We start from the raw sequence: 9764 nt of genomic DNA, 5'->3' as shown, positions 1-9764 counted from the left end.
TGTGTTATCCCTTTGTACATGACCTTCAGCCTCACACCAATGTGAGGATGGTGTTGCCCGTGGGCATTAAAGTGACAGTTTTGTGGATCTTTTATGAATGCGGTACTTTCCAGATAGGAGCGTGTGACATATCGATCATCTCCCAGTATGTTGTCCATCAATGTGTCCACAATCTACGCAAGTTGGGGTGAGTACATCACTTTCACCCTCAGAAGGGAGAAGCAGGTTGTGATGCCTCTTTGGTGGTGAGGTGCCATAATTAACAGCTGTTTTGTGCCCATTTGAATAGCATCATGTTGGTCAATGCTCCTTTATCTGACTGCAACCAAAATACTTTTATTCTGCAGCAGTCAGCTATTTGCACGCTTTCAGGCATCAACGGAGGAGAGGGTGGTTTATTGGAATCTAGTGCAGCCCACTTGATACACAGCTAAATGTGCCCTCTTGTCACTCACCCCCACCGCCAACCGAACACATGAAATCAACACATGTATACTGAAGCACTGGAGCCAACAGGGACATCGTGGAGCTGATCATCTGTAAGGTGGAGCAATGCCACTGTGTTCTTCTGTTCTTTTGTTTGTGACACCTTTTGATTACTGTTCCTATCACTGCTTGCTTGTCCCTACAACCACACCACCCCCCACTTCCCTCCAACCACCACACCACCACCTTAAACCAGCTTATATTTCACCCCTCTCCTTATATTCACTCAGTTCTTTGGAAGTGTCATGAGGACTTGAAACGTCAACTCTTTTCTTCTCCGCCGATGCTGCCAGACCTGCTGACTTTTTCCAGTTAACTTTGTTTTTGGTTTGGATTTCCTGCATCCGTAGTTCTTTTGTTTTTGATTTTATCCATTCCCCTGGCCTCTCTGCAGCACACTGGTTCTCTGTGATTCACACTGTATAGATTCTGAGTCTGTACCAGTCTATCATTTACAAACAGTTCAACAATTTGAGCTGGTGACTCTGAGTAAGCTTTTTATTTATCAATAACATTGCTGGGTGTGTGTAGTCTTGAACCCCAGACTGCCGCAGTCTCAGGGATTCTCAATAACTCAACTTCCTCACGTTGCTATTCCTCCCTTTAGCGGAGCACCGAGACAAACGATCACCAGCAGCTCCAAGAAACAAAAATAGTGCTTCTGAAATCTCTTGAAATCGATTCAGCATGCATAAAGCACAAGCGCCTCGTCCATTTGCCATTCACAGCAAAAGTGAGAGGAATTCATTATTTGTACTGTCATGTTTCTCTCCCTCTAGCCATCTCCCTCTTCCTCACTAATAAAGCCGCACCATCTTCCTCTCTCCATTGGTATTTGCAGCAACTCCCTCTCATCTGTCCTCTCCCTCTCTCTCTCTCTCCACCAGCTGCTGTGGCATGAATCCTGACAGATTGTTGAATAGTATAAAGTTAGAATTGAGGGTTTGCCAGTGTCTTTGGATGTGCTGGTGTGTGGGAAAAGGGGTGTGAGTAGAAATAAGATATCTATAGACCACTATGTTCAGATTGAGCATCATCCCAGACATCAGTATGTGGGTGTGCCGGGATTTCAAGAGGGACATTAGGCAGGAACAAAGCATCATCCCCAATCCTGTCAGTGTCAACAGATACTACAGGCTGTGCCAACTCCGCTCCCCTGATACAGAGAACCGTCTCCTCACTCAGGGTCTGGGGAAGGCTTTCCTGGTCCCTACCGCTTCCTCTGATTATGGAGTAACTTCGATTGACAAAGAAAGAGGGCAGATGATCAACATTCCAATTGGAGGCAGGAATGGTGTCAGGAATTGGCAGAACTTCGAGTGAAAAGTTAAAGTCACCCACGAGAGTTTGTATGTTCACAGATGTCAAAAAAGTGGCCTGGGTCTGTCCACAAACTGCACGCCGCCCCTGTTTTTTAATCCATACCACCTTGGACCTGTCTTGGGCCTCAACCCAACTGCCACTACATTTTCCAGTGGAAACTGGAGTTTTTACTGCGCAGTCATGTGTTGGTTAACAGGGACAGGACATCTTTTGAGACGGTGGGCGCTGGGCGCAAAGGAGGCATCACGCTCAAGTTCATACCCACTTTAAGCCTCTTGTTCGGCCGCTCAAACTTCTACACCAGACTCACATCGGCATCTAGGTTCTGGAGGCTGGGCCTTGTCAATTTCCTGGATTTGTTTTTATTCTTGGGATATGGGTGTCGATGAACAGGGCAGCATTTAATGTCATTTTTCTGAGCATTTATTAAGAGTGAATCACATTGCTCTTTGTCTGGAGTCACATGTAGGAAAGAGCAGCAAACAAAGGCAGATTTCCTTAATTCTTTGAAATACATTATTGCATAAGGCCGGATTGTACTACAATCGACAATGTCGATCATCAGATATTTAATTCCAGATGTTCGGTCAAAATCAAATTCCACTACATGCCATTTGGGATTTGATGTGAACCTGGACTCCTCGATCATTACGCTGTGTCTTCAGAGTACCTGTCTGATTATTTGTTTCTATATGCAATCGCCTCCCCTTTTTTACAATCAATTCAGCTGTCCTTATCTGCTCCTCTTTGGGACTGACTGATCTGAGTTACACACTCCAAGAACTGAAGAAAAGGAAATATAATTAACAAATGGAAATAAGAGCACTTTCCAAACGGGTCTTGTGTAGCAGCACTAGGAAAAACCACAGGGAAATAAGAATACTGCTCAAACTGATTTCTTATTTAACCTTCTGTTCTGGCTGGGGGAGGCAGTGGTGTATTGATAATGTCATTGCACAAGTAATCCAGAGGCCTACGATAATGTTGTTAGCACATGGTGCCACACTGGAGGCTGCTCAGTGAGATAAGAGCCCTTGGTATTACAGGCAAGGTACTAGCATGGATAGAAGTTTTGCTGTCTGGCAGGAGGCAGAGAGTGGGGATAAGGGGGTCCTTCTCAGGATGAAGGCCGGTGACTAGTGGAGTTCCGCAGGGGTCAGTTTTGGGACCACCACTTTTCACTTAATACATTAATGATCTAGATGAAGGAGCTGAGGGCATCCTGGCTAAGTTTGCAGGTGATAGAAAGATAAGTGGAGGGGCAGGTAGTATAGAGGATGCGGGGGGGGCTGCAGATGAAGTTGGACAGTTTAGGAGAATGGTCAAAGTAGTGGCAGGTGGAATATTACGTGGGGAAGTGTAGGTCATGCACTTTGGTAGGGAGAATAGAGGCATAGATTATTTTCTAAATGGGGAGAGAATTTAGTAATCTGGAGTGCAAAGGAAATTGTGAGTCGTAGTCCAGGATTCTCTTAAGGTTAACTTGCAGGTTGAGTCGGTAGTTAGGAAGGCAAATGCAATGTTGGCAATTATTTTGAGAGGAATAGAATATAGAAGCAGGGATGTGCTGCTGAGGCTTTATAAGGCTCTGGTCAGATGACAGTTAGAATATTGGAAGCAATTTTGGACCCTGTATCTCAGGAAAGATGTTCTGCACCTGGAGAGGGTCCAGATGATGTTCAGGAGAATGATCCCACGAATGAAAGGCTTAACATATAAGGAATGTTTGAGGACTCTGGGAATATATTTGATGTAGTTTAAAAGGATGAGGGGGGATCTGATTGAAACGTAGAGAAAACTGAAAGGCGTGGATAGAGTTGATATGGGGAAGATGTTTCCATTCGTAGGAAAGACTACGACCCGAGGGCACAGCCTCACAGTAAAGGGAAGACCTTTTAAAACAGAGGTTAGGAAAAACTTCTTTAGCCAGAGAGTGGTGCATCTATGGAATTCATTGCCACAGAAGGCTGTAGAGGCCAGGTCATCGAGTGTAATTAAGACAGAGTTAGATAGGTTTTTCATTGGTAAGGGGATCAAAGGTTACGGGGAAAAGGCACGAGAATGGGGTTGAAAAACGTATCAGCCATGATTGAATGGCGGAGCAGACTCGATGTGCTGAATAGTCTAATTTCTGCTCCTATGTCTTATGGTCCTATGGATTCAATTTCCGTGAAATCATTGTTAGCTTTCAAAAAAGCAAATTGTCCGCTCTTCTAATGGTCTTTAGGGAAGGAAATTTGGTATCCTGACCAGATCAGATGTACATGTAACTCCAGACACACAGCAATGTGCTTGGTTCCGAAATACCGCTTTAAATGGCCTGCTAAGCCATTGCTTAAAACCACTTTAGGCTCACTAATCAATGAAATTGGATGGGCCACTTATCATTGACCTAGGCACTGGAAATGACAATCTCAATCCCAGCACTGGCGCCCCTGCAAAGTCCTCATTCCTAATATCTATTGGACTTACATCAACATTGGGTGAGCTGCCACGCAGGGTTTGTAACTGCGGGTATAGTGCTTCCCTTCGATCAGTCACATATCATGTGGTGTTGAGCACAACTGTCGTGGATGGCTTTCTGGAGGTTGTGTTGTGAACTACAGCATGCATTCAGGGAGCATAGATGTTTTGGTAACCCAGCCATGGCGATATATGGTGACTGTAGTTACAGTGCATCTGCCTCCATAACATGACCGACAAATGGAGCAGAGGCTGCAGAGAGGGGAAGCTCTGTAAAGAGGAGGGAGGAAGGGGGCTCTGCTGTAACCATCCCTTTTTTTCAAAGAATACTCTTCCAACCTACAATTAACCCAGGAGCATGGTGTGAGGCTAACCTGATTAAACAACAAGGTGGTCACAGAGCTGTATCATTTCCTTCAACACGAAAGCCAGCTCACAGCAGGGTGTGTACTTTCAGTAGCTGTTAAGGTCACAGTTTCATTGAACTGCAGCAGATGTGGAACATTCCACACAGGAACTGGTAACATATTCGCCATCTCCAAGTATGCTCTCCATGGAGGAATTTAGAAGGTGATAAAGAACTTCTATGTGGGGTGATGCCAGTACATCTTTTTGTCCGTCAGCAGGGAGATGCAGGAGGAGAGGGCAGCCGTTTTTCTGATTATGGTGGGATTTGCGATGGTCCACAAGGCTCTGTAGAGCACCAGTGCCAACTTGGAGAGCTACAGGAACTCAATCCGGAAATGTATATTAGTGTGTTACTATGCAAAGTATATCATCTTGGTGATTATTCACTTTCCTGACAGCAGCCAATATACATTCATTATGAAGCAGACAGTCATTGCCACCATCTTCGGACTTCCATGTAGAATCAGAGTGTGTCTTCACTGATATGATTCCTGTTACATATCTGAAAATATGCACCAAACCCCACCGTCAGTGAAGGACTCGCTAGGAACATGTGAATAACGAGTTCAAAATGAACCCTGAGGAACATCGTCGAGCGAACTACCAGTAAGGTGAAGTAATACCTCGGATTCCAGCACCATTCAGATCGTACACGTTGGAGCATGTGATAAAGTTCATGGTGTTCTGCTGCACCCTTCATATCATCACCATCAGGAGGAGACAGACATTGTCACCAGGAATCCGTAACACCTCAGGAAGAGCAAGAGGAGGAGGCAGAGAGGACATTTATTGGAAGCCTTTGACCCAGTAAGTGGAGGGTAGGTGATCAGATTCTAATTCCCAATGTACGACTTCGCTTCCCAGCATGGAAGCCTCATTCTCCACTGTTACATCCAGCATTCACCTTGGTAACATTCCTTTAATTAAAAAAATCTGAGGTACCTCGTTAAAACTTCCTCTGGTTCTGTAATAAAAACAAGAAACTAAAACATTTTCATTTACGGCTTTATCCAATAACTTATCAAAAACAAACGTTTGTGTATCCCCATTGTGTTGTCCTTGTCAAATCTCTTGACTTGCCTAGTGCTCCTATACACTACTTACCCGGTTACTGCAGAATGGCTTGTGAACAGCTGCTGTCTTTCCCTGGGCAATACATCAAAGAGTCTTGCATGAACCTGCTAACAGCTCTTGGAATTGAGGGCTCGGATTCTGGCTGCAACACTTCTCCATGGGAAGCAGCAATCTAGGCTGGCTCATGGGTATCAGCAAGGACAATGCTGTCGTGGCCAGAAAGGGAGAACAAATGATGTCTTCCTGAGAGATCGGAGCAAGTGGTGATCCAAGGAGGCAGTGTGAAAATCACAAGGTGAAACATCATCAATTTTATTCACCTCCTGAAACAGAGAAATCTGGGCCGCTGAGATATGCTGCATCTCCTTTTCACCAATGAGATCGATAGACATGATGACATCAGTCTGTGCCTGCATGGCATCAAGCATGGATCTCATGAGTGTAGTCTGAGCTGCCACTGCGGCATTGAGGTGTTGGATGGTTTCAGCCGGTGCTACAGCTTAAGCTGAGAGAATGTCCCCCAGACACTCTATCGCAGCTGGACAAGCTAGTGCGGTCATAGAGTTAGTGACCACTTCCACAGGCCCCAGCAAAGTTCTCATCTGCATCCCGCATTACAGAACTCGTTTGTGACCTCACGCTCCAGTGAGTTGGCAGAAAAAGTATACTTTCTCCCTGGCCTGCCTGCATCCCACTGGTGCACAGTCATTTACTCGCACAGATTGTGACCATGTACCAGTGTCTTACTTACTGGATGTGGAAACGTTTGGGCTGTTGGCTGTGAGTGTCCGGTCCATGACGGGCATTTATCATCACTGGCATGCTGTTTTTCTCCTCTCCATCTTCCCCTTCCTCTCCTTGTCGAAGCGGCATTTTTTATCTCACCCTTTGTTTGTCCTGATCCCCATTAACTTAGTCATCTCCCTTCTCTGTCCCCATCCTGAATCCGTTGTGATTGGAATGCTGGCAGTTTATTAATCGTATAATGTCAGAAGTGCGGGGTTGGTGTGGCATGGGGTGTGTGGGTTTGTGGGAAAAGGGTTGTAACTGGAGAACAATGCCACTGTCCCCAACATCTGCAACTTTTCATCGCCCGAGAGAGCTGGACGATGGTGGGCTGGGAGTGCATGAGTAGCATAAGGCAGGAAAAATAGCGTAATCTCAAATGCCGTCAGTGACCAGGGATGCTGCAGGCACTGTTACGGCCGTTCCCATGACACAGACAACCATCTCCTCCCTCAGGCACAGGTGGCGAAGTTTTTCCTTGTCCACGCCGCTTACTGTGATTGTGGAGTCACCTTGTCCTGCAAGAAAGAGGGCAGAAATTGAATATTCTAACGTCTGTCCTCCTGGAGAGAGGAATGCGTTCAGGATTGGCAGGGCTTAGCGTGAAAATTTAGAGTCACCAGCCGGGAACCTTGTGTGCCTTGTGGCCAAAGAAGTTGGATGGGCTAGTCCAGCACCTACACGAGCAACCGTGACCTTTATTCCATATCGCCTTTGGACCATTGTGTGCCTCATCTCAGCTCTGTGGTTATTTTACCTAGGGCAACTGGAGTTCCGGGCCTGCTGGATAGCTTGACAGCTTTTACTGTGCAGCCACATGTTGGTTAACTAGAATAGGCCTGCGGTTGGGACGGTGGAGGCTTTGAACATCAGAGGCATGAATATCAATATAATAAAAACGAAATACTGCGTGAGAAGGAAATGTGAAATAAAAGCAAAAATAGCTAGAAAAACTCAGCCGGTCCAACAGTATCTGTGGAAAGCAACGCAGAGTTAACGTATCAATTGCTTATCATTGTTCATCAGAACTAGAGACAAATAGAAATGAGATGAAATATAAGCTGTTTAAATGAGTGGAAAAGATGGAACTTGATAAGGGGCTATTGATGGGTGCAGAGAAAAGAGGGACTGCAAAGATATCATACACAATGGGACCAAGGCGTGTTGATGGTGGTCATATTAGCAAAATGATGTGCTAATGGTAACAATAAGGTTATAAAGGAAGATGGGCAAGTGATTGATGTGGTTTGGGTGGGGGGGGGGGGGTGGTGGGGGGGGGGGGGGGAAGTGATCGAAATAGGCTGAAAGATTGAGATAAAACATTGGATGGAAGCAAGTTTAAAAATATTAATATAAATATTTGGGAAAAGTAAATATATTAAAAATATTAATTATTATTATAAAAAACTGAATCGGAAAGTCGGTGGGGACGGAGGAGATAATTCATTATCTGAAGTTGTTGAACTCAATGACAAGCCCAGAAAGCTGTAAATTGCCTAATCGGAAGATGAGGTGTTCCATGAGGAGCAATGTGTTTGTGTCTGAAATGCCCTAGAAAGCCTTTCGGTTGTATCAGTAGGTGAATTTTAATATTTCCATTCTGGTCTTTTGCTGCTTCCTGTGGCCTCCTCCATCCAGTGAGTGAATTTCACTTCCGCAATAGATCTTCAATGTGTTACCCATGACTAATCTTTTCAAATTCGTGCTTAAAGTTGATTCATTTCCTTCAGTAATTGTCCCTCACTTTGGTTTAGGTCTCCAAAGAATCACTAGGGCTGCTGTGAAACATTGCAGAAACAATGAAATCATGTGTGTTGCATTGCTGGAATCTCCCACCTGGCTCTCCATGTTGGAAAGTTGTTTTTAGCAGCTTTGTCCCGTGATTTTGACTATTGGACTGTGACTGTTGATTTAATGCCTGTGTTAATCACTCTCAGATAATCATATGTCAATCAACACGAGGGACCCCCTCTAGGGTTATTTTAAATAAAACATTTTTCTAGGTTGCCAGTGAAGCACTTTTACTGAATTTGCAAATATTACGTTACGAGAGGCGCGGGGATGGTGTTATGGAAGTTGTGTTATGAACTGCTGCTTACATTTAAGGGGTACGTATCATTTGGTGACCCAACTCAGGATGAAGTATGGGTGGTGTAGTTACAGAAAACTGGGTACGTAGCATGAAAGAGAAATGGAGCAGAGGTTGAAGAGATGGGGTCTCTGTAAAGAAGTGAGAGGAGGGGGTCTGCTCTACCCACAAGGGTTTTCCATGACCACAGTAACAACGTACAAATGAACATGGAGCATAGCATGAGGTGACTCTGATTGGACAAGGAGATGGTCACAGGGCTGTGTCTCCTCCTTAAACATAACCTGGAGGCTCTCACCAAAGTGAGGACAGTGATGTCAGTTGCAATGTTTAAGGTCAAATATTCATTGAACTTCTATGGTTGTGGACCTTTGCAGACAGGAACACATGAGATATCTATAATCTCACAGTATGCTGTCCATAAATGTATCCAACAGGTGACGGGAACCATCCATGCCGGAGGAGGTGAAGAGATCCTTTTTCTCCCTCAGCAGGGAGGAGCAGAATGAAAGTGTGAGGCTTTTCCCATGATTGTTGGATTCCTGATGCTGTATATGGATCTTCTGGGCCCCCATATCAATGGGAGATGGACAGGAGCTGAAATAACTCTCACTCCAGAAATGTACTGGTTGCTGTGTGATCATTACATGATCACATTTCATGATGTTGGTGAGAGTCCACGATCCTGACAGCAGCCAGCAAAGTTCATTCTGAAGCAGTCGGCCATTTCACCACCTTCAGGCCTCCATGGAGAAGCAGAGGGTGGCTTCGAAGAGATAAACCCCCCATACATGGCTCAAATTTAGCATCAGTCCCAGCTGTCATACAATTTCACACAAATTGTACGTGGAGAATGAGATCAATCGAACCATCAGAAGTATTCCTGGAAGAGACCATCGGTAAGATGCAGCGACACTTTTGATTCATGACCACTCAGTGTGAAACCTCCAGGACACGCTGGACCAGCTGTTCAAGTTCCTGGTGTTGCTGCACCCTTCCTACCATCACCATCATGAGGAGACTTTCATTGCCACCCGGAATCCGGAACACCTGAGAAGGAGAAGGAGGAAACAGGGAAGACATTTGCTGGAAGCCTTCGACCTGGACAGGTTTTCGGATAATGCCTACTATGACT

General features: G+C 45.1%; 1 pseudogene; it reads right to left on the bottom strand.

Moving 5' to 3' along the window:
* Nucleotides 1-1093: 1093 nt before the first annotated feature.
* Nucleotides 1094-1221, bottom strand: LOC121291017 (annotated as a pseudogene).
* Nucleotides 1222-9764: the final 8543 nt, after the last annotated feature.

Source organism: Carcharodon carcharias, chromosome 18 (assembly GCF_017639515.1).
Source record: "Carcharodon carcharias isolate sCarCar2 chromosome 18, sCarCar2.pri, whole genome shotgun sequence".
Classification (NCBI taxonomy): domain Eukaryota; kingdom Metazoa; phylum Chordata; class Chondrichthyes; order Lamniformes; family Lamnidae; genus Carcharodon; species Carcharodon carcharias.
The sequence above is the reverse complement of the archived record's forward strand: the minus strand, read 5'-3'. Positions and strand labels throughout refer to the sequence as shown.